This window comes from Bacillus rossius, chromosome 14 (genome assembly GCF_032445375.1).
Source record: "Bacillus rossius redtenbacheri isolate Brsri chromosome 14, Brsri_v3, whole genome shotgun sequence".
Lineage (NCBI taxonomy): Eukaryota > Metazoa > Arthropoda > Insecta > Phasmatodea > Bacillidae > Bacillus > Bacillus rossius.
The window spans coordinates 36,755,849-36,782,704 of record NC_086341.1 but is presented as its reverse complement, the minus strand read 5'-3'; the positions used below and the strand labels follow the sequence as shown (position 1 = coordinate 36,782,704).

Below are 26,856 nucleotides of genomic sequence, written 5' to 3'. Positions count from 1 at the left end.
ATGAAAAGACAAGGATCGTGATGCAAACAAATTACCGAGTTATACTTGAAAATAAAAAGGGAACGGTAGTGCTCAACGTATTACACGTTAAAACCACTAAGTTTCTAAGAACAAATTATTTATAAGAGCAAATAATACACCAAACGAGAATTTTTAAAGTTAACTACGAAGAAACACTGAAGGCTAAGAGTCCGGCATCACTCAGGCGCCATTTCCGATAGCACTCACCTAACCATTACCAAGTCGCCGCGCGGCCGGGCAGCATGACAGCCTTCCACAGGATTACCGCCCCGCGAAAACATTTTACATCTCTTTTAAGCTATTTTCTTGGCCGCAAAACCCCTACGGGGAAAACATCCTGACGGGAAGTTTTCCTGTGTTTTACAAACACGTAAAGTTATTACAACAAGCCGGCCGCGCGGTCGGCCGCGCCAGGTTGCCCACGTAGTCAGAAAACCGGCCGCTAGATTGCGACACTCGCCTGCGCACGGCGACTGCGCACAATCTGCGCTCTCAGCTGGCCTCAAAAAAAAACGACAAACAAGTCTGCGCCGCGTTTCTCTGGAACTGCAGCAAACAACGTGTCAGCTGGCCTGGCTGAAACGCGGTCACGCCTGCGTTCCCAGACAAAGACGTGCAAGACTCGCACTCTTCCAGCCCCCCCGAAAACCCAAATCCAACAAAGGTGTTACCCCATCTTAGCGTGAGGGAAACCAAGTCCCGAACTAGCGAAAAGAATTTAAAATTGTATTTTCAACAAATAAACTAATTAAATAAATTAATGATAATTTTGAGCTACGCGACAATATATATTCAATAATCGTTCAATCTTCGGGTAACAAGATAAAAATTTACCTTACAGGAAAAAAAAATTTCTTCAAGGAAGCTGCAAAATAAATTTGTCATTCAACTTTCTTCGTAGGCACTAAACCACACAGTTTGGTTAGTATGACAAATGGAATAAAATTAATCCATCCCTCTTGGCAATTCCTACAGGCTTAGGTGGATTTCTAAGTATCTGTTGCTTCTGGAAATGTTCTGGAAACCTATATCAACTTCTGGAACATTTTAAGAACTTAAGGTATATAAACATCCTATGCGTTTTCCAATATTCCAAATTGATCGATTAAATATTTGTTTTTATATTCCATGCCACAAAACTGTTTTAAAAGACTTTATATCAATGTAGCCAGTACTGAATAACATAGAACAAATTTCATATTATGCCTATATTTTTGACCTTCGAACAATATTTTTAATACCTTGTGGTCATCAAAAAATTTATTTGGGCCAAAGTTTAAAATATGAAGATGGTTAAAAATAAATTTGAACGTATTTGATAGGATTTTTAAAAATGTTTTTCCAACCCCTGTTTTAACGGTAAATAGTTCGTCTCATCAGAAATTGTTTGAGCAAAAGGTTTTAGATAATTTTTAGGATTATTGCAATAAATTATTACGGATTTTATAGTATATCTACTAAAAAAAAAAAAATTATGAATCTTTTTTGGTCTTTTAACCATTGTTGTTCCCACCCCTTGCAGTAATGGCTGTTTACATAAAAATTCAATTTAGAAAATCGTTTTTAACATTATTTAAAAAATTTAAACAAAAATAAAAATGGCATCGATAGTGTGCATGGTACGGAAATTTTATTTTTGTTATTCCCACATGAGGTTTTTTCAATCCCTTGTGGTCTAATAAAAAATTATTTTGTACCAAAGTTTTAAATAATTTTTAGAAAATTTACAATTAATATTTATGTGTTTAAATATTTTTAGGTTTTATCATAAATTTTATTGTGTACATGGTATGGAAATTAAGTTTCTTTTTTTTCATATTTCTAGCCTTGATATTTTCAACCCCTTTGGAAATTTTATCTAAAAAAAAATTCAAATTATCAAAAAATTGTTTTAGACTTTTTTTCTAACTATAAGATTTACGAACAATTCGAATGGATTTTATTGTGTGCCTACTAAGGAAGTTACGAATTTTTTTTGTCTCCAAGTTATGTTTTTGGGCACTCTTTGCAGTTATGGTTGATAGTATCAAAAATTTATTCACACACAGGTTTCTGGCATTACTCCTACGAGTTATATAATGTTCTATCAATGCGATATATTACATACTATGTCTAATATAGCAAATTTTTCTGTTTACCAAAAGGCCTTCCCCTATTTTATTTGGTGGGATTATGACCATTAACGAACACGAACGAGATTTTTATTACTATATACTATGTATCAGTTTGGAAATTATTTGTGCAAATTACAGCAGTATCGTGTCCATATATATATATATATATATATATATATATATATATATATAACTTTTGAGTTAATGATGGTTTCTTAGTCAAAGGAACTTAAACCGGAAAAAATATATTAAAAAATTTTTAAAGTCGTACAATGACAACGGTTACAATAGGTAGTCTTTCTTCGAAAAATACCTAAGAATCCACAAATAAACCAAAATAGAAGAAAAAAGTAATGTGTATAGATTAACCCACAAAACCATATTGTTTTCAAATATGGAACTGTGTTAAAGATAAAGTAAATTACATTTAATGCATGTATAAACAATCACTCACTTCGCGAACACAGCACTGAATGTTACGCGCAGGGGGGACGCACCACAACGCCGAAATACCACAACGCCGAACGTACAATAACGCCGAAAACCATAACGCCGAATGCCAAATTGACTACAACGCCGACAGCTAGAAAACTGCTGTGTACCACAACGCCGAAAAATGTCATTGCAGGACTGCCACAAAGGTTAGGTTAGGCTAGGTTAGGTTAGGTTAGGTTAGGTTAGGTTAGGCTAGGTTATGCTAGCCTAGGTTAGGTTAGGTTGTGGTATTCAGGCGTTAAGATACATTTAAGAAACACACACAAATTCATTCAGTTGTTTTTCATTTTGCTCCTGTGCGCCCGCCCCCCCCCCCCCCCCCCAAATGCAAGATTTTTCGGCGTTACTGTATTTCGGCGTTGTGGTACACAGCAGTTTTCTAGCTGTCGTCGTTGCGGTCAATTTGGCATTCGGCGTTATTGTTCGTTCGGCGTTTGTGGAATTTCGGCGTTGTGGTAACGACCATTACGCAGCGTGTATTCGTGCTCTCCCACAGTTTCAGCTTCATGCGAGCGTCCATGAGAAGAGACGTAACTGATACGCCAGTAAGCTGTCAAGGCCTCAGTCCCCATCCCACCTCCCTCCCCTCTTTCAGCGCGCCGGGAGGGGAAGCATCGGGCAGGCTGTTACACAGGCCGCCACAACACGTGGAGCAGTTTCGCCGATGCAGAAGTTTACCTCTAGTATTGTTAGAAACCGGAAAAATTCGCGGATTCATTTCGCGATATGCTAAAATACAAATAATTGTACCTTTCTGCAACTTCTGCTATTGGTTCACTGTTAACCTGGAGAAATGTGAGGTCGATTACAGACCCTCAGTCAAAGCAGTATCGAATCACTCCTCACAAGTCAGTAACCAATGAACAGCTGACGTTTGCCCGCGTGTGCACAGGATCGTGGAGTCTATGCTGGAGGTCATTGAATCCGCGAATTTTTCCAGTCCCTAAGTATTGTCATTATAGGGCAGGCATTTTTCGCGAAAAGAATTGAATGCATATTAGACTGCAACAAGGTATACCAGCACCTGTGGTTTCTTCCTTATGATTGGCGGCCGTCTGCGAGAGAAGTCGTTGCCTTATATTATATGACCGAGCCACTCAGGACGCGTTTGCTTCCGCACTGAATCACTGCGATTGGTGTTATTACAATCGATATGTACATGGGAGAAACTCGCCCAATCACGAAACACAGACGATGCTACAGTGTTTAAACATTCATCTAGTCTCGAAATCTTTTCGCGAAATCTGCATGCCACTAGTCATTAATAATATTCCGCGGTGACATGTCTGTTAAAATGCAGGACCCAATGCAAGAAGGTCCAGGGCATGTCCGACTCGTGAGTTCCTTAAATTCTACTGATTTTTTACTCCACAATAAAGTAGATTGAAAAAAAAGGCTATTTTCGAGACATTTTTGGGGTCAAAAAGCGTAAATGTTTTTACAGGGCAACTTAAATCCACCAGTCTGACTTCGAGTGTACTTTTTATTCCTTTCCTGCGCAATCAAATATTAATAACCTCAAGTAATTTTTAAATGAGAGTCATAGAGGTAAATGTCTAAAAAAATTTTCTTCCAGCGTACAGAGAGCACCCTTAATGCCGGCGCGTTTTTATAACTTCCCTGTAAACACATTCCAATAAAGTCGGCCAGATTATGTTGAAAAGTTGTGACGACCTGAAAACATTACTAGCGTAGTCATGTGTGTATGACATGTCGAATGACTTCTGTTTACAGTAAATAGTATCTTTATAGGACTAGTTATAAAATATGTTAAATGTTTGGCGGAATCAGCGAATCGCAACCGTGCCCAGCGAAAACGGAAGTGTCCTACGTGTTTTTCTCAAAAATGAATTAAGGGTCCATCTGTTCATAGGTGTATGAAGTAATAAGTACAACGCTCGCTGGTGCTTCTAGCATGGTATAGACTCCCAGCGTAAGGCCAGAAACATGCGCACAGTCTTCTCGTCGCGTCGTGTATAGGGCAACTATGTGAGTTTAGCGGTAAACACAGCATTATATGGAGCGGGGAATTAAGGTAAAGGTGTAATTCAAGTCCCTTGAATGCTTTCAAGAAATTTTGCCGAGAGTTTCATGCCAAAAATTGTTCTGAAAACACGCATTTCAGCGATTATCACTATTATTAAATTAACAGTTTAAAAATTAAATACGGAAACATAAATACTTACGTACCACAGCGAATTATTAAATTCTATTTGCAAAAACACCCCACTCTGATATAGGCCTATTAAGCAGTTTTCTAATTGCCTTTCTATCCGAGGCTTTGTACACGGTATGCTTGTCCGGGTAGCTGGACTCCTTGAAGAACATGATATGGGAGATTAAGAAAGGTTGTACGGTAAAATAACTACAATAATGTTAAATTTAATGTATTTTTAAATTAATTTATATGGAGGAAAAATAGTCGATACGTTTTAAAGATCGCAGAACCTTCGTTATAACAGGTACCTACCAAGTATCATTGTGATTTAAATTTCCAGATAGTTTAAATAATTTATTTCCACCGAAATCGGTCCAAATACAAAAAATTCAATCTAGTACGCATTTGGAATGAATTATAATATTAAAATTTCAAGATTAAATTTTCAAAGTTTGAGCAAGCAAAGTGCAATATTAAATTTTGATAGTGTGACAGAATCTTAACGAGGTTTATAAGTTGTATAGCCTTTTATTTATTGCTGAAGGAAATCATCGGAAACCACAGTCCGTCCAGTATAACCCCTTACCCTTGTTGTCAAATACTGCAAATGAAGACGAAAATTTTGACAATGTGTGACAAGCCTCTTTCAGGTGAGTCAGAACGCTGTATGAAAATCAGAATAACGCTCCTATACAGCAGTGTTTCTGCGTGCGAGGGTCGCTGTCACAAAGTTTGTCTCTTATTCGATTCCCAGCCAGTTTGCGTGAGTGAAATACTACATGTGCTATTATCAAGCAGGTCACGTAATTATGAGGTTATTTCAGTTCTCGCCCCTTTTTGTGGCCGGGAGAAAGAGGGGGCCTACATTTCGAGCAGCAACCACCTGCGCGTTAATCAAGTTCCGGAAAATAGCTCTTTTGGACGTGATAACGTCTTATAAATCGATGAACGCCGGCTGCACGCACGAAAAAGCATGACTCATTGTCACGTTCCGCCTGAGCCTAGCGTGCAAGAACCGGCAAACCACCGTGCGAGAAAATCTTCTATAATATCAAAACAGAATAAGGCGGGCTTTTTAACTGATTATTCGTGATTATATTTAAACAAATTATTTAAATTAAATTTGCAAAAACTGTAAATGATATTTGAAAATTAAAAAGCATGAAATTTTTCAACAATGTTTTCTTATGACGTTATCACGTAAAATTATCGTCCGTAAACCGACTTTACAGAACCCCCCCCCCCCCCTTTTTTTTTTTTTCTCCACGATCCTACAGGTGAAACGAGAACGGGTTAGGTTCATTTGTGTGTATGTGTGTGTACATATAAACACCGTCTCTCTCTGTCCCGCATTGTACCCACACAGTGGAGCCTTGCGCTCGGAGTACACTCGTCCTAATCTGACCTGCTGGAGAGGTGGGACAGAAGTGTACTTTTTTTTACCCCTTCCCCCTCCTCGCAATCTCATCAGTTCACTCCTTGCCCATCCACAAACGGTATTTTGCCGGTGAAGGTAATTTCTAGCTCCATTCTCCTGCACATGTATTTTATTTTTCGAGTTCGTAGAGAACGTCAACGGCATCTCAATGTGCTGTTTTATAAACACTGTCACGTAGTTTTATTTTTTTTCATCACAAAAAAATTGGTTGTCTGTAAAATCGGTTAACGGACGATAGTTTAACGTGACAACGTCATAACAAAACATTGATGAAATGATTTCATACTTTTATGAATAAAATTGAATCATTTTTATTTTAATAATAAATGAATAAATACTTGAAATTATACTAGTAATCAGATTTTTATAATGAAAGAATAATTAACCTTTATTGCCGAAATTGTTGTTGTAATAAGCAATGAAAACCAAATTAACTTTTCACTTCACTTTATAAACAGTCGACGAAACAGTTCACGTGTAGATGACTTAAAATTAATTTTAAAAACTGGCGTTTAGCTATAAAGTTGAAATATAATTACGAACAAGTTTTCATAAAAATAAACTGTACTCAAATATCTATCATCAATTATATGAATCACCATAATTTTTTAGTCAATTGCAACATAACCTATTTAAACTGCACTCGCCTACAGCGTAACGGAACACAGCGTAACGGAAAAATGAGCGTAAAGGGACACAGCGTAACGGAACAATGTGCGTAACGGGACACTTTTTCGTGCGTGCAGCCGGCGTTCATCGATTTATTAGACGTTGTCACGTCAAAAATATATTTTAATCACAGAACTATCGTTTCTCAAATAGTATTCGATCATTTGTAACGTAAATATACTTTGAAACATAAAGAGAAAAGATATTAGTTTAATAGTTTTGGTCGTATTCCAAACTATTAAGCCAAGCGTGTTCACACAATTGAAGATTTTTTTTTGTTTAAATCTGTTACAAATATTTAGACACAATTTTTTTGCAGTAATACAATAGATTAGTGTAAATATGACTACAGAGCATTGACAACTTACACATATTAAAGAAATATTATTATTATAATTAAATGTATAAAATATGGATGCACTTTTCAACATTGCTTCTACTCAAGATACACCACAAAATGCGCTCTCGTCCTAGGGAAAGTATTTTATGAATTAAAAAATTATCGCAATGTTTCAAAGATGTTAAATTATAATTTATTTCACTTGGAATGAGCACGCGATAAAAAAATCGATTTCAACAACATATTTCAAAATAAAGCAGAATCTTCAAGCAACAAAAATAAAATTTGGTGTTAGGGATATGGTAAATTTGCGCAAACAAAAAAAAACCTTATTTTCTATAATCACCAAAACGTTCCAGTATTTTGCCGTACGAAAGTATTTTAAATTCAAATTAAATTAAATCTACTACTTGAAACATTGTAAGTAGTATATAATAGGGGCTCCGAGATCAGGCCTCAGGCGGTGGTGCTTGGTGCCGACGGATTGTGACGTCACGGCGGTCATCTTGGACGAGCGTAACGGGACACAGCGTAACGGGACACGTCGTAACGGGACATACCGTAACGGGACAAGTAGACCCCGGCGGCCATTTTGGATCCGCCATCTTGGATCCGCCATATTGGATGACGTCATTGTGTTCTCGAACATTCCGGCGATGTGTTGTCCGCCATTTTGAATGATGACGTCACCGTTGCAATTTCCGTTATGGCCGTCATCATTAACTTTTTTATTTATTATCCGATTTTAACGAAATTTTTTTTAAAAATTATAAAAAAATTCACTTAATAAAATTTGAATAAAATACTTATAAAACTATACTTTTTACGAAACGGAGTTCGGAGTCCTCGGTTCGAACCCGGTGAGGGCAAAAAAAAAATAAAAATGGCGACCGATCCTTCCCTCACAGTGGGTGCTGGCAGACTGACTCCCACCACTTTTTTTAAAGCATATATATCGTCACCTCGTATGACGTCATGTACGCCATCTTGAAATTTGGACGCCATCTTGAAAATCTTTATTTATTATCCGATTTTAATGAAAAAAATTCCAAAATTTATCAAAAAATTAACATATTTGAATTCCGTTTGATTATATCGTTGTACGTCCTCGGTTCGATTCCCGGCGAGAGTAAATGGCCGATCCTTCCTCCATGAAAGCTACCTAGACTGATCTACCACCACCAGTACCAAGGTATATATCATCAACTGGTATGACATCATGTCCGCCATCTTGTCTTCATCCGCAGGAGACCACCATCTTGTTTTCGTCTGCTAGAGTGTGCCGATACCATGTAGTATAATTATCTGGTCACCAAACCCTTGACCTTGACCTTGAAATTTGACCTTGACCTTGAAATTTGACCTTGACCTTGAAATTTGACCTTGACCTTGAACTTTGACCTTGACCTTGAAATTTGACCTTGACCTTGAAATTTGACCTTGACCTTGAAATTTGACCTTGACCTTGAAATTTGACCTTGACCTTGAAATTTGACCTTGACCTTGGAATTTGACCTTGACCTTGAAATTTGACCTTGACCTTGAAATTTGACCTTTACCTTGAAATTTGACTTTGTCCTTGAAATTTGACTTTGTCCTTGTCGTCCATCATGGATCCGACATTTTATGTTCAGTACATGCTACCAGGAGCTACCACCTGCTGGAGTACGCCATATTGTGTGTGTACTCGTCTTACCATCATGCTAGTTTAATCTAACCTGCTACAGTGCAGTAATCATTTATTATGGAGGTGCCCCCCGCCATCTTGAAATTCGGCTGCATCTTGAAATCATGTAATAATGTAGCTAGAAAAGCGGGAAAAAATCCAAAATTCATTAAATAAATTAGTAATCCATATAATGATTGATTGGATCGACTAAGGTCCTTGGTTCGATCCCTGGCCGATACAAAACAACTTCAATTTAAAAAAATACTAAAAAAAAGTGTTAGGTTTGAGAAAATAAAAACACCGCAAGTTCTATTTAAAAAATTTTATTACATAAATTCAATACACTACTACAAGTACAAAAAAAACACTGACAAATTACCAAAGCCTTTTGGATTCCTCGATTCAAACAGTCTTCTTATTGTACGGACTAAGCCTTTTACATGACTTTAAATGTCTATCCGATCCGTTCATCACCACAGCCAGAGACGGACTGAAGTTCATAGTACTTATATAGTCTCATTAGCCGGTACAACACATAAGTCAAATCAATAACCATGTTCATTATACTTCTCGGAGCATTTTTTATAATGACGATGTAAGCTATCAAGACGTGAAATTATTTTATTGCACTTATTGCACTGAAATTGTATTCTTTGAACATTATTAGAACAACCGCTTCTTTCATGTCTGCGAGCATTTGAGGTGATAGTAAATGATGAACCACAGTATTTGCACTGATGCGAAGTACGCTCTTCATTAATTGAAGTATTCAATGCTGATGGAACGTCAGCTGATGGTGGAACAGCACATATCGAAGTCTCCTCCAGTGTTGTCAGAGGCGTTGCCAACGAGATCTGCTCCAACATCGTCGGCGCCGACGTCACGGTTCCCGTAGTCTATGGTACATCCTCCATCGAGTACGACGTTAAAGTCGGTAAAGATGCCATCGAAGTCTCAAGAACAGGCAATTACACGACTTATGCACCAGAATAAACAAACTAGGTGATCCGTACACCGTCGAAGGCAGTAACAAACTGAGCGTCCTGCTGTCTAGGACTCGTTTATATACATTAACCGTATGGAATAATACGCTAGTCAAATCAAGAACCATTTACAATAATACTAGAGACAAAACAACATTAAAAATAGAAGGACCATCAACGAAAAGGCAGCACATTTAGAAGCACCGACAACGAAAAGGCAGCACATTTGGAAGCACCGACAACGAAAAGGCAGCACATTTGGAAGCACCGACAACGAAAAGGCAGCACATTTGGAAGCACCGACAATGAAAAGGCAGCACATTTGGAAGCACCGACAACGAAAAGGCAGCACATTTGGAAGCACTGACAACGAAAAGGCAGCACATTTTGGATGCACCATCGAATAAGGAAGCACCGACAACGAAAAGGCAGCACATTTGGAAGCACCGACAACGAAAAGGCAGCACATTTGGAAGCACCGACAACGTAAAGGCAGCACATTTGGAAGCACCGACAACGTAAAGGCAGCACATTTGGAAGCACCGACAACGAAAAGGCAGCACATTTGGAAGCACCGACTACGAAAAGGCAGCACATTTGGAAGCACCGACTACGAAAAGGCAGCACATTTGGAAGCACCGACAATGTAAAGGCAGCACATTTGGAAGCACCGACAACGAAAAGGCAGCACATTTGGAAGCACCGACAACGAAAAGGCAGCACATTTGGAAGCACCGACCACGAAAAGGCAGCACATTTGGAAGCACCGACAACGAAAAGGCAGCACATTTGGAAGCACCGACAACGAAACGGCAGCACATTTGGAAGCACCGACAACGAAAAGGCAGCACATTTGGAAGCACCGACAACGAAAAGGCAGCACATTTTGGACGCACCGACAACGAAAAGGCAGCACATTTGGAAGCACCGACAACGAAAAGGCAGCACATTTTGGACGCACCGACAACGAAAAGGCAGCACATTTGGAAGCACCGACAACGAAAAGGCAGCACATTTGGAAGCGCCGACTACGAAAAGGCAGCACATTTGGAAGCACCGACAACGAAAAGGCAGCACATTTGGAAGCACCGACAACGAAAAGGCAGCACATTTGGCAGCACCGACTACGAAAAGGCAGCACATTTGGCAGCACCGACAACGAAAAGGCAGCACATTTGGAAGCACCGACAACGAAAAGGCAGCACATTTGGAAGCACCGACAACGAAAAGGCAGCACATTTGGAAGCACCGACAACGAAAAGGCAGCACATTTGGAAGCACCATCATCGAAAAGGCAGCACATTTGGAAGCTCCATCAACAAAAAAAGGCTAAAAGGAAGCACAAGTTACGAGATCTAAGTCTTAGTTAGAAATCAGAATACAAAAATAAAAACATTAAATTCTTATCATTTAAATTATTTATTTTGTTGCTTTACATTATACAAATGCAAGTAAAAAAAGCCATTATTGTATGTAGCCAGCTTTCCTCAGTTCCTTGAGTATGAAGGATATTTCTTTGATGCACGAATAGTTTCCTGCACAAAGCGAACCATGTAGAAGTCTTAGCCGGTCAACCAATATGTTTGGATCTTTCCATGAAGTATAATCATTCTCTTCTACCACCATCTTCCTTGCACCTTTATAATAAATATTATGATCTCTGATGTCTTCCGTTTTACCACCAACCTCAGGGTAACTTTCATGTTTGAGATGGTGATCATCACAAGCTTGATCAGATTTATTTAATATATCACGTCGTTTCCATCGTTTCGGTCTCAGGACACCGCCACATTCTTCGATCTTGGCAGCTTTAGGTGCTTCATCATAGTCTATGTCTTTGTCAACAGCCTCAGAGTCACTGTAACAATCACCGTAGAAGGAATCGTCTTCACCCAATTTACCGTAATAATTCGATGTTGATGATGTTGAAGTGTCTTCATCGTCTTCATGCTTCCTTTTTAGGAGTCCATCATTTTTACAAAGTAGGAAAGATCTACTTGAATTCGGCTGGAATATATTCTCACTTTTCACGTTAAGGATTCTTCCATTGTCTTCATTCTTCCGTAAATCATCAGCCTTCTTCAATTTAAGTTCTTTGTCGAGATCGGAAGAGCCAAGAAAATTATTGTCGTAATGCAGATCACTCTTCCTTAGGCTAGTAGATTCATCGTTGTCCTCTAGCTTGTACGCAGGCTTGGCGCTACAAGTTCTACCATGTCTTTTTAGGCTCTCTCTCCGCGTAAACGACTTGCTACATTGAACACAACTTATCATATTGCGCAGTGGATTTTTAACACAGTCATTCTTCTCATGTTGTCTTTTATTCTTTCTCAAGATAAACTCTTTACTGCAAAACTTACACCTATGTTCTTTCGATACAGCGTCAGATCCCAAATCGGAATTCATATTAGTTACTGAGACTAATGCCAGATACCAATTGAGTGTTTTAAATTAGATTCAATACTTAAATAGAAATTTTTTCATATTTCATCAGCGAGAATTAATATATCTCATGCAAAAGTACTTTATGCATGTAGTTCTGCTTTTCAACAACATATGTCGCCACATGTTGCTTGCAGGTAAATAATATTTAGTTCTTTTATGCGGGATGCGGGATGCTCACTAACGATCGCAAAAGAAGGATGGCTTCGCTAGACTCCAAGGAAAAGGAAGTTCGTCTTGCATGTTGGTGCTCCACAGATGTCTCATGGCGTGATATTAATTTGACTGAGTAATGATATTTGTTAATTCCACCTGATAAAAATATTGCAAATTTTGATTTAGTAGCAGAAATTATCGAATTAAATGTAACTCCAAATAAAATGACATGTCTCATTAGACCAAAAAAAATCCATGCAGAGAGCGGTTTCTCAGAATAGTCAGAAACACTTGAAGAAACCACAGGAATGATTGCAAGAACACGGGAAAAACCATCAAAATATTGTCAAGAATAATCAGGAGCACACCGAGAAAACCACCATTATATTAACAATAATAATCGGAAGCACACGGAGAAAACCATCATAATATTGACCAGATTAATCGGAAGCACACAGAGAAAACCACCACATGTTTTCTTTGATATCATAAAATTACAAGAAAAAATATTTAAAAATAAAAATAAATTAATAAAAAAATAAAAAAATAAAAAAATGCATAAACAGTTTCTGCTAGCTTGTAAACTTATCATTGTTGAGCAAAGATAGAGTTCTTGTATAAGCCAGAAATTTATGCATTTTTTTATTTTTTGTTATTGTTAATATAATGGTGGTTTTCTCGGTGTGCTCCTGATTATTCTTGACAATATTTTGATGGTTTTTCCCGTGTTCTTGCAATCATTCCTGTGGTTTCTTCAAGTGTTTCTGACTATTCTGAGAAACCGCTCTCTGCATGGATTTTTTTGGTCTGATGAGACATGTCATTTTATTTGGAGTTACATTTAATTCGATAATTTCTGCTACTAAATCAAAACTTGCAATATTTTTATCAGGTGGAATTAACAAATATCATTACTCAGTCAAATTAATATTACGCCATGAGACATCTGTGGAGCACCAACATGCAAGACGAACTTCCTTTTCCTTGGAGTCTAGCGAAGCCATCCTTCTTTTGCGATCGTTAGTGAGCATCCCGCATCCCGCATAAAAGAACTAAATATTATTTACCTGCAAGCAACATGTGGCGACATATGTTGTTGAAAAGCAGAACTACATGCATAAAGTACTTTTGCATGAGATATATTAATTCTCGCTGATGAAATATGAAAAAATTTCTATTTAAGTATTGAATCTAATTTAAAACACTCAATTGGTATCTGGCATTAGTCTCAGTAACTAATATGAATTCCGATTTGGGATCTGACGCTGTATCGAAAGAACATAGGTGTAAGTTTTGCAGTAAAGAGTTTATCTTGGAAAAGAATAAAAGACAACATGAGAAGAATGACTGTGTTAAAAATCCACTGCGTAATATGATAAGTTGTGTTCGATGTAGCAAGTCGTTTACGCGGAGAGAGAGCCTAAAAAGACATGGTAGAACTTGTAGCGCCAAGCCTGCGTACAAGCTAGAGGACAACGATGAATCTACTAGCCTAAGGAAGAGTGATCTGCATTACGACAATAATTTTCTTGGCTCTTCCGATCTCGACAAAGAACTTAAATTGAAGAAGGCTGATGATTTACGGAAGAATGAAGACAATGGAAGAATCCTTAACGTGAAAAGTGAGAATATATTCTAGCCGAATTCAAGTAGATCTTTCCTACTTTGTAAAAATGATGGACTCCTAAAAAGGAAGCATGAAGACGATGAAGACACTTCAACATCATCAACATCGAATTATTACGGTAAATTGGGTGAAGACGATTCCTTCTACGGTGATTGTTACAGTGACTCTGAGGCTGTTGACAAAGACATAGACTATGATGAAGCACCTAAAGCTGCCAAGATCGAAGAATGTGGCGGTGTCCTGAGACCGAAACGATGGAAACGACGTGATATATTAAATAAATCTGATCAAGCTTGTGATGATCACCATCTCAAACATGAAAGTTACCCTGAGGTTGGTGGTAAAACGGAAGACATCAGAGATCATAATATTTATTATAAAGGTGCAAGGAAGATGGTGGTAGAAGAGAATGATTATACTTCATGGAAAGATCCAAACATATTGGTTGACCGGCTAAGACTTCTACATGGTTCGCTTTGTGCAGGAAACTATTCGTGCATCAAAGAAATATCCTTCATACTCAAGGAACTGAGGAATGCTGGCTACATACAATAATGGCTTTTTTTACTTGCATTTGTATAATGTAAAGCAACAAAATAAATAATTTAAATGATAAGAATTTAATGTTTTTATTTTTGTATTCTGATTTCTAACTAAGACTTAGATCTCGTAACTTGTGCTTCCTTTTAGCCTTTTTTTGTTGATGGAGCTTCCAAATGTGCTGCCTTTTCGATGATGGTGCTTCCAAATGTGCTGCCTTTTCGTTGTCGGTGCTTCCAAATGTGCTGCCTTTTCGTTGTCGGTGCTTCCAAATGTGCTGCCTTTTCGTTGTCGGTGCTTCCAAATGTGCTGCCTTTTCGTTGTCGGTGCTGCCAAATGTGCTGCCTTTTCGTAGTCGGTGCTGCCAAATGTGCTGCCTTTTCGTTGTCGGTGCTTCCAAATGTGCTGCCTTTTCGTTGTCGGTGCTTCCAAATGTGCTGCCTTTTCGTAGTCGGCGCTTCCAAATGTGCTGCCTTTTCGTTGTCGGTGCTTCCAAATGTGCTGCCTTTTCGTTGTCGGTGCGTCCAAAATGTGCTGCCTTTTCGTTGTCGGTGCTTCCAAATGTGCTGCCTTTTCGTTGTCGGTGCGTCCAAAATGTGCTGCCTTTTCGTTGTCGGTGCTTCCAAATGTGCTGCCTTTTCGTTGTCGGTGCTTCCAAATGTGCTGCCGTTTCGTTGTCGGTGCTTCCAAATGTGCTGCCTTTTCGTTGTCGGTGCTTCCAAATGTGCTGCCTTTTTGTTGTCGGTGCTTCCAAATGTGCTGCCTTTTCGTTGTCGGTGCTTCCAAATGTGCTGCCTTTTCGTTGTCGGTGCTTCCAAATGTGCTGCCTTTACATTGTCGGTGCTTCCAAATGTGCTGCCTTTACATTGTCGGTGCTTCCAAATGTGCTGCCTTTTCGTAGTCGGTGCTTCCAAATGTGCTGCCTTTTCGTAGTCGGTGCTTCCAAATGTGCTGCCTTTTCGTTGTCGGTGCTTCCAAATGTGCTGCCTTTACGTTGTCGGTGCTTCCAAATGTGCTGCCTTTACGTTGTCGGTGCTTCCAAATGTGCTGCCTTTTCGTTGTCGGTGCTTCCAGATGTGCTGCCTTTTCGTTGTCGGTGCTTCCTTATTCGATGGTGCATCCAAAATGTGCTGCCTTTTCGTTGCCGGTGCTTCCAAATGTGCTGCCTTTTCGTTGTCAGTGCTTCCAAATGTGCTGCCTTTTCGTTGTCGGTGCTTCCAAATGTGCTGCCTTTTCATTGTCGGTGCTTCCAAATGTGCTGCCTTTTCGTTGTCGGTGCTTCCAAATGTGCTGCCTTTTCGTTGTCGGTGCTTCCAAATGTGCTGCCTTTTCGTTGTCGGTGCTTCTAAATGTGCTGCCTTTTCGTTGATGGTCCTTCTATTTTTAATGTTGTTTTGTCTTTAGTATTATTGTAAATGGTTCTTGATTAGTCTAGCGTCTTATTCCATACGGTTAATGTATATAAACGAGTCCTAGACAGCAGGACGCTCAGTTTGTTACTGCCTTCGACGGTGTACGGATCACCTAGTTTGTTTATTCTGGTGCATAAGTCGTGTAATTGCCTGTTCTTGAGACTTCGATGGCATCTTTACCGACTTTAACGTCGTACTCGATGGAGGATGTACCATAGACTACGGGAACCGTGACGTCGGCGCCGACGATGTTGGAGCAGATCCCGTTGGCAACGCCTCTGACAACACTGGAGGAGACTTCGATATGTGCTGTTCCACCATCAGCTGACGTTTCATCAGCATTGAATACTTCAATTAATGAAGAGCGTACTTCGCATCAGTGCAAATACTGTGGTGCATCATTTACTATCACCTCAAATGCTCGCAGACATGAAAGAAGCGGTTGTTCTAATAATGTTCAAAGAACACAATTTCAGTGCAATAAGTTCAATAAACTAATTTCACGTCTCGATAGCTTACATCGTCATTATAAAAAATGCTCCGAGAAGTATAATGAACATGGTTATTGATTTTACTCATGTGTTGTACCGGCTAATGAGACTATATAAGTACTATGAACTTCAGTCCATCTCTGGCTGTGGTGATGAACGGATCGGATAGACATTTAAAGTCATGTAAAAGGCTTAGTCCGTACAATAAGAAGACTGTTTGAATCGAGGAATCCAAAAGGCTTTGGTAATTTGTCAGTGTTTTTTTTGTACTTGTAGTAGTGTATTGAATTTATGTAATAAATTTTTTTAAATAGAACTTGCGGTGTTTTTATTTTCTCAAACCTAACACTTTTTTTTGTATTTTTTTAAATTGAAGTTGTTTTGTATCGGCCAGGGATCGAACCAAGGACCTTAGTCGATCCAATCAATCATTATATGGATTACTAATTTATTTAATGAATTTTGGATTTTTTCCCGCTTGTCTAGCTACATTATTACATGATTTCAAGATGGCGGCCGAATTTCAAGATGGCGGCCGAATTTCAAGATGGCGGGGGGCACCTCCATAATAAATGATTACTGCACTGTAGCAGGTTAGATTAAACTAGCATGATGGTAAGACGAGTACACACACAATATGGCGTACTCCAGCAGGTGGTAGCTCCTGGTAGCATGTACTGAACATAAAATGTCGGATCCATGATGGACGACAAGGACAAAGTCAAATTTCAAGGACAAAGTCAAATTTCAAGGTAAAGGTCAAATTTCAAGGTCAAGGTCAAATTTCAAGGTCAAGGTCAAATTCCAAGGTCAAGGTCAAATTTCAAGGTCAAGGTCAAATTTCAAGGTCAAGGTCAAATTTCAAGGTCAAGGTCAAATTTCAAGGTCAAGGTCAAATTTCAAGGACAAGGTCAAATTTCAAGGTCAAGGTCAAGGGTTTGGTGACCAGATAATTATACTACATGGTATCGGCACACTCTAGCAGACGAAAACAAGATGGTGGTCTCCTGCGGATGAAGACAAGATGGCGGACATGATGTCATACCAGTTGATGATATATACCTTGGTACTGGTGGTGGTAGATCAGTCTAGGTAGCTTTCATGGAGGAAGGATCGGCCATTTACTCTCGCCGGGAATCGAACCGAGGACGTACAACGATATAATCAAACGTAATTCAAATATGTTAATTTTTTGATAAATTTTGGAATTTTTTTCATTAAAATCGGATAATAAATAAAGATTTTCAAGATGGCGTCCAAATTTCAAGATGGCGTACATGACGTCATACTAGGTGACGATATATATGCTTTAAAAAAAGTGGTGGGAGTCAGTCTGCCAGCACCCACTGTGAGGGAAGGATCGGTCGCCATTTTTATTTTTTTTTTTGCCCTCACCGGGTTCGAACCGAGGACTCCGAACTCCGTTTCGTAAAAAGTATATTTTTATAAGTATTTTATTCAAATTTTATTAAGTGAATTTTTTTATAATTTTTAAAAAAAAATCGTTAAAATCGGATAATAAATAAAAAAGTTAATGATGACGGCCATAACGGAAATTGCAACGGTGACGTCATCATTCAAAATGGCGGACAACACATCGCCGGAATGTTCGAGAACACAATGACGTCATCCAATATGGCGGATCCAAGATGGCGGATCCAAAATGGCCGCCGGGGTCTACTTGTCCCGTTACGGTATGTCCCGTTACGATGTGTCCCGTTACGCTGTGTCCCGTTACGCTCGTCCAAGATGACCGCCGTGACGTCACAATCCGTCGGCACCAAGCACCACCGCCTGAGGCCTGATCTCGGAGCCCCTATTATATACTACTATTGTAAATTACTTCTTAAAAATTCTAACGTCTTTTAGTGTAAAATTCAATATACGATTTACAGTATAATTTAAATTTAACATAAATTTGATAATCTCTAAAGACTATAACAAATAACCACATTACTTTAAACAAACAATGGCAAAAAAAAGTCAGACGACAGCTTCAGGGTGAATATAACTTATTTCCCACTAAATAAATGATACTGTTTATAAATTTCGTAAATTCCAAACGTTACCTTATGAAGTCAAATACAGGCATTACAAGTAAAAAAGCTTCATCACCCTTTAAGACTTTTACAGAAATGTATTACATAACCAAGTAACGACGACATAAAAAATACTATAGGAAGTCTTGCACACAAAAAAAGCGTCTGCAAAACTATACATTTTAGGGCTTCTTCTTTTAAATAATTAAATGTAGTAGATTAGGACAAAACTCCTTTGACATCATGGACCAGTCTACGAGGCGCAGCAAAGAAATTATGCTCATTTGCCGCCGCCAACATTGTCATGAGACTTTATGTATGCTTTTCGACATACGCCATTGCTAAGCACATGTATGTCTGTAGAAGAAAACTACAAAAAAACACAAAAGACAAAAACACAAATAAAGCAAAAAAAATTGCTGTTGTCAACAGGATATAAACACCACATAATATTCCATATTTTGGCTTCATTTGTGTTTTTGTCTTTATTGTTTTTTTGTAGTTTTCTTCTACAGACATACATGTGCTTAGCAATGGCGCATGTTCTAAACCATACATCAAGAAGTCATGCACTCCCATTGCACAAATCTTTCAAAGATAATATTGTCATGAGAGCGTCCCAGCTCGACCCTGAGCAACATGAGAACAGATCCAGCAACTGTTCCTTCGTGTGCTGCATTCTTGAGCACGTGGCCAGGTCGACCACAGCTGCGGCTGACACGCGTGCAGCTCACGCGAGCGAGCCTAGGTGAGGGCAACCCCCGCGCTGCCAAGACCTGAGGGAACATAGGGGTGTCTCAGACATACTTCACATGAGCGCGAGTCGGGACGTAGAAGAGAGGGGTGAGGGAGGGTGGCTGCTTCGACCCGGGCTCTGAACTAACCCCCTCCACACCTACCCCACTGGCTAGAGGGCCCTGGGTTGACCCCGGCGGCCAGCACAGACCACGAGACAACACCCGGCCGCAGACCTCGTGGCATCACCACACTCATCCACCAGCATCCCACCACAGCCACCCACTACCACAGACTCCACAATCATTTACACCCAGGCACATCAGAAACGCACACACAGACACATGCCAAGAGGAAATGGGCGGCTATGAGCGGCCTGGGACTCTTTGCGAGCCCCCTTGGATCGATGCCACAGACAGGCACAGACAGGCATGGACAATCACGGACAAGCACGGACAAGTACGGACAGGCACAAGCAGGCACGGACAGGCACAAGCAGGCACGGACAGGCACAGACAGACACAGACAGGCACATACAGACACGTCCAGGACATGCAGGCACATGCAGGCACAGACAGGTACAGACAGGTACAGACAGGCATGCTGACCGGGCGACGCACTGGTCGCTGACTGCGCTGTCCGCACTGGCGACTGGTCTGAGCCGTGCTGGAGCCAGAGGCAGGTGCAAACATGGGAGATGTGATCGAGTTTCCCAGCACTCGCCGGTGATGCGTGAACAGCTCACCTCGATGACAAGCAACTTCGTCCAACGTAGAATTCTTTAAAATAATCCCGAGTGAGATCAAACACACTGATAAATAAAATACTCGCTTTTCAAAAACAAAAAAAAAATTCTGGATGCGAATCACACACTTACTTTCTGCATCCACCGCTAGAATTCGCTGCCTGACTTGTAATCATTGCCATCACGCGCATATATCAGCATGAAACTGAAGGAAATTTTAAGCTTTTAGAAACGCCTTCAATAAAAGATAAAATTAATTTTAAAAAAATCCGAAACCCGGGATTTGGAAATCACCGAGTAGAAACCGGCAAACCGCTCCGTCTTTAGGTTTTCAAAACTTGTTAAATGTGTCGAGAACATATTTCTCTCCAAGACTTTTGTGGCAAAAAAAATTTTATTCAGGTAATTTTGACTGTTCATCTGTTAAAATTGATTAATTTAAGCAAAATTTCAAAATAGTACAACATTGACCACTCCTTTAGACAATAACATTATTTGCATTTTTTTAAATACCAAATTTAAAAATTATTTCCTTACTCTAAAATATAATACAATGATAACTATTTAAAGCTCTGAAACAGTCAGTCTGTGAGAGACCCTAAAATTCTAAATGAAAAGAAGCATTTATTAAAATAATCGATTAAGTCAAGGCAAAAGTAAAACCTTTTGAGACATCGGCTATATTCCTAACTGAATTAGATTATTATACTTTTGAATACTATGTATGTAATTATCAGAATACGTAAATTAATTGGAAAATAGGTTATTTTGAAAAAAATAAAATATATAATTTTAAAAACATTATTGGTCAGCAGTGACATTTAAAAAATTGTTTAAATTAATTATATTTCAACTAACTTAGAGAGTTATCATAGTACATTTTTATATAAATACTCAAATTTATGTAGTAGTATAAATAGTACATAAATATATATTATGTAATAGTATAAAGATTATATAAATAGAATAAATAGTCAAAATTACCTATTAAAGAATTTATGTTGCATAAGTCATGCAAAGAAATTTTCTTCTCCAAAAGTATTACCTGTTTGATTTTGTTTTGAAATATTATCAACTGAGTTGTAACTAAGGATTGCGTAACAAAAATAATACTAAGTTATAAGATATAAATTTATACATTGAGTCTAATATTTTTTTGCAGAATGGATATTGTATAACTTTTGGGGAAAAAATCATTTAGCTTGAAAACTATGACACTTATTTTTTCATTATTTATTTTTTATTCACATCCATTATTTTTTGCCCTATTATATTTTCTCAGATACACAAGGAGTTACGGAACTTTTTTATTCTTTATACATATTTATAAACAAGAATAATTTATTTCGTGACTATGAATTCATAATAAGCAAAATTTGAGAAACCGTTACTTGTTGAAGCATTACCTAAAGTTAGCCAAAAAAAAAAGTTAATACTTGTTTCAGCGACAATGAATTCAAAATAGTACTTAACTACGATTAGAATCAACGCTTGTTTCAATTAAAGCTTATATGACGACCATATAATGCCATCATATTAACTTAGATTTCCAACGAGGAATCTAAAAGCCACCAATGGAAAATAGCGGCCCGCTTAACGAATCATTAGGTATACTGTAGTGTATAAGCCATCTTTTTTTGCCTATATGTAGGATACGTTATCAGCAAACAATGTTATGTAGCCATTGTAACACCCCTCGTGCCTCAAAATAGAATTATTTGGAATAAATTTAAAAAAACCTTGGAAACAAGCTGGATAAAAAAAATACGTTAAATAAATTGATTTACCAGAGGCGACACGAGGTGGGAACAAACACAATTTAGGAACTTCTTGTAACAAGCAAGGAGGAAGTTGGTGTGGATCGATAAAATCAATAAATAAAAACTACTCGATTAACTTGATCTATAGTTTCCCTGTTTTATTTGCCCTGAAGAATTATCTTATTTCCATTATTTTACACACACAAGGTTTTAACAATTTTCAAAGATTAACAAAAGAAAAACGAAAATGGGGCTGGCCAGCGCTTACTTAAACCAATTTACATTCTTAGTTTGAAATATAAACATTTGCATTATGAGTTTTACACCCAAAGTTGGATGGATCCGAGGATTACATTGATAATTAGTTCGATTTGTTTTACATTTTCTTGAGAAAAACACTGGTCGCTGGTAAGTTGGTCATCCGGTTAAGATAGTTCGTAGCTAGGTAAGGGGGAAATGTTGAATTTACATTACCACCCGGGGTCTTCAAACAATCACGTCGGGTAGTAGAAGCGTTTCTTCGAATGTGACCCACGGAACAGAAAAGGGGGGGGTGGTCACGAGATGAGACCAATCAATCTCTCCCCGTCATCGAACCCTGTCTCTGCAACAGTCCAAATCAAAACTGATTAGAACTTGTATACAGGCAGTCTATGGGGCAGAAAATGCCCAGAAAAAAAAATTTAAAGGGAAAAAGGGGGGGAGGGTCGCGAATTATCACTCACCAAAACAGGGGAGTTGCCCAGCACGCTGCCATCGTGGAGTCAGCCAGGGTCTGGAGCTCGCGAATTGCGCGGCAGGACGCGGATGATTTCTTCATGATAGCGATTAAAAGAAAAAAAAAATTTGAAAGCAAATAACTAAACTATGCAGACAGACTAATCTACTAGAAATGACTTGAGGGATAGCATCCCTTATACAAAGCGACTACATAGCGGTCGGATGAAGTCTTGTCGATTCGCCGATACTCGATGGAGGTCTGTCTGCGGACGCGACGCGAGTTGATCTGTGTCGCGGGAAAAGACGTCTCGTTATTAAAAGTGCCACCGGCTCTAACAGGTAGAAGGGGGGGGTGTCTGGGCCGCCGACAAATACCGAACTTGCCCGAACGCGGGCGGAGAAAAAAATCTAGCAGGAGTCTTGAAGTTGGCCACACTGGGCGACCGTAGAGAACTCTGTCGGAGGAGGCTGAGTTGAAAAGAATCGACTCGCGCCTGGCGTCCATATAACTCAAGGGAGAGCGGTGCTGCTCTCTGGCGCCCTAGAGGGTAGGCAAGCGGAGAAGTTCGCGACTTGGTCGCTAGGTAGTGCTAGCTATCAGTTCTGGCGCCTTCGTTTTTGCGGGTAGACCTTGAGAACGGTCACCGGTGTCCACGGGGTTACGACCGGTCATTGGTCTTACTTGGAACTTTGAAGGGGGGGGAGGTGGGGTAAAATGCAATGCTGATGGGAAACTACGCCCCGTCGTGGCTGCAGAGGGGCGAATATAACACTAAGACGTGATGAAAAACGCGAATCTCAGCTCGTCTCTTCGAACTGGTCGCCTGCAAGCTACAGGCTTGCCTTTGCAGTTAGGGTCACGAAGAGAAATAATATTACAGGCTTGAGGCGTGACTGAAGGCGGGGGAAATGGTAAGCTGTCTGCTCGTCAGGGATTAGGCCAGCAGAATATCCGATACGCCGATGGGAAAGGGGCTCCAGAGCACTGAGACAAAGTTTAACTCAGAGGAGTACACCGGACTAACAAATTAAAATTACACTATAGTAGAGCAAATAAAATTTCCACACAAAAATTTAAAATCATAATAAAAATCTAAAATATATTGTGTCGAATTTACAAATTAACGGCACATACTTCCCCCCTGAAAGACGGAGTCAGGGTGGCCCACTTGAGCCCCCAAAAACCTGGGTTCCAGAAACTTACCCTGTACCAGGATCTACTGTAGTAAACTACTTACATATAAAAAAATATCTTGATCAAATCGAAGGTATATTATAATTAATTAATTAACACTTAACGATGAATGATGTAATGAGGAAAGTTGATCTCAGATGTTGGGAATGGTGTCACGTGACAAAACTCTAAAGATGGGCGCTGTGAGGCGGGCCGAAAAGCACTGAGGCCGAAACAATGGAAATGCGTCCTTGAGCACTCAGTGACTGATGGGGATTGTAACCCCTATAAATGGGTATGGTAACCCGTAACTTACAAAATATATTTGGGAATAGAACCCCTGTACAATTGTCTTTCCATAAAAGGCCGAAGGCATTGGGACTTTGCCCTGCACAATCAGGCCATGGAGAAGACGGTCAAATTTGCTGCTTCCCCGAAGGTAAAACAGATCCTCAGTCCCAGAGTGACACAGGGCCTAAGGGTAAGATTCCCTTGGCGGGTTTTTAAATTATCGGGGTTGGAACCCTAAAAGATCAACAATCCGTATGAATGAATGAATTTAAAAAAAATTAAATATTCGACAAAGTTAGAAATTTTAGCGCATACAACTCTGATGTTCAATATAACTAACTATTATTTATTATTTAAAAGTTTTCTGCAAACAAAATAATAAATTAACAACTCTTCGCACTCAAATTTAAATTATTTAAAGAAAGGTAAAATGCAATAAACCAACAATTATCAATCAAAAGGGTTATAAATTATCATGGAGCGGTTAGATCTTCCATGACTGCTGATAGGTTTCACACTGCCTGAGAGGGGGTTTGAACATAGGCCGTCCAAAGGTGAGTGCTGGGGATCTAACCCAGTAACACTCTATGGTCATAGGATTTTTCCCCTAGAGGACCGAGTCTCGGCTCGTTGGCACGTAGGACCCTTCTTTTGCGCTGCTCGTTGGCTAGCTTGACCTAGCTCCTATTTTTAAAAAAAAACACATAAAAGAAACCTGTTTGCCGTCTGGAAGTCACGTAGCTCTTACTTAAATAAACCATATCATCGATAGCGACGTAAAAGAAATACAACTTTGGGGGTAGAATTGAAAGGAAACAAAAAAAATGGCTAGATGTGACAGCTTCTGTGCTCAGAATCTATGTACGTCGCTGTACATCACATTTACGTACAAGGAAAAATAAAGAAATAAACACATAAAGGTTTTAACGCTAAATCAATTTAAAACAAACTACAAACATTATTCTTGCTTAATTTACGAATTATGATTATTTAAAAAAATTGAACTTAATCAAAAATTAAATAAATAAAATCGTCGAAGAAAATTCACGAAGATTAAAAAAGACTGTCAGAGAAGTATTACTAAGTTAAAAAAAAAATAAAACAATTTACGGCACGCAGCTTGTTCAAGACTGAACTTACATCTGGAAAAATTAAAAATTAAAGTATCTTAAATTACATAGAGTGTGCTAGCCTAGAGACGGGATGCTTAAACGTACCCAAATTAATTTAGTGGACCTCTCGTTGGAGGTTGAAAGGATTTCACCACTCTCGGTGATTACTATAAACATTACAATGAGGCTAGTCACCTCGTAGGTACTTAATTTCGGGAAATACGTATTTTAATATGCTTGATTATATTATTTATATTTTATCACTATATTATGTTTTCAAGTATTATTACTTTAATAAAGTAGGACGTGAAATTCTTATAAGGCAAATGTCTTTCAGTATAGTTTGAAATCATTATTATGATGGGGGGGGAGCCCTTGATATGTAAATTAAAATCTATATTTAAATATTATGTGCGTGTTTATTAGTAATGGCGTTAGTAGCCTAAAAAAGTACTCTTAACTTATAGTTATTTGTTCATATGTAAACTTAATAATTAAATTTAAACACATTTAGCTGACTACTGCGGGACAACGGTGGAAAACTATAAACTTATTTGACGCTCAGTCATAAAGTAACTACGGCGGGCGGAGATAAACAGAGCCCGGCGTCACGACAAAGACGTCAGCTGTGGTCACCCCTCGAAGATAAGCGGGCGGCAAAGGCCGCTCGAAGAAGGGGGGGGGGGAGGAGGAAAACAAACATGACAGCTCCCATGTGGCTGTCGGGAAAAGGATGTGAGTGGAACAGTTGCTCACGTAAAAATTTGCTATGGTCCAGGATTAATTGGACAAAAACAAAAAATATCCGTCGCGGGCATTCGTCTCGCGCTACTGGGAAAGTAAGGTTCCAGGTGAGATTACAGTTGGACACCCCTACAAAGGTCACACAGGGCGCACAGGGCGCTGAACTGAACATGAAGCCACGGACGTGCGCCGTGAGAGATAACCGGCCTGTAGGGATGGGGGAGGGGTGTCTGTGGCCTTGTGTGTGTCTGCGGCTGCGCCGCGGCAGGGACAACAGCTGTGGCTGGCTGAAAGACGTCTCGCGCTGCGCGCTAGCTTAAGTCCACACGGGAATATAACTCAAGATAAATTTAAAAAATTTAACTCATTATAACTAGGGGTGTGTACCAGCGATCAGTTTACAATATTATTACAAAATTGTTATTATCAAGAATTAATAAAAAAAATTTTGTACTTTTATTTTAATTTTAGATATGCTTATATTATTCAGGTATGCCTATAGACCAAGGTAACCACGCTCTGCTACCAAGTTGTAACACCCCTCGTGCCTCAAAATAGAATTATTTGGAATTAATTAAAAAAAACCTTGGAAACAAGCTGGATAAAAAAATACGTTAAATAAATTGATTTACCAGAGGCGACACGAGGTGGGAACAAACACAATTTAGGAACTTCCTGTAACAAGCAAGGAGGAAGTTGGTGTGGATCGATAAAATCAATAAATAAAAACTACTCGATTAACTTGATCTATAGTTTCCCTGTTTTATTTGCCCTGAAGAATTATCTTATTTCCATTATTTTACACACACAAGGTTTTAACAATTTTCAAAGATTAACAAAAGAAAAACGAAAATGGGGCTGGCCAGCACTTACTTAAACCAATTTACATTCTTAGTTTGAAATATAAACATTTGCATTATGAGTTTTACACCCAAAGTTGGATGGATCCGAGGATTACATTGATAATTAGTTCGATTTGTT

At 39.0% G+C, this 26,856-nt stretch overlaps 1 protein-coding gene across 2 annotated transcripts in view; it reads left to right on the top strand.

Annotated features, from left to right (window-relative positions):
• Window positions 1-26,856, top strand: part of LOC134538985 (lachesin-like) — a 493,186-nt gene that overhangs the window by 346,485 nt on the left and 119,845 nt on the right. The gene's annotated exons all lie outside the window — the stretch shown is intronic.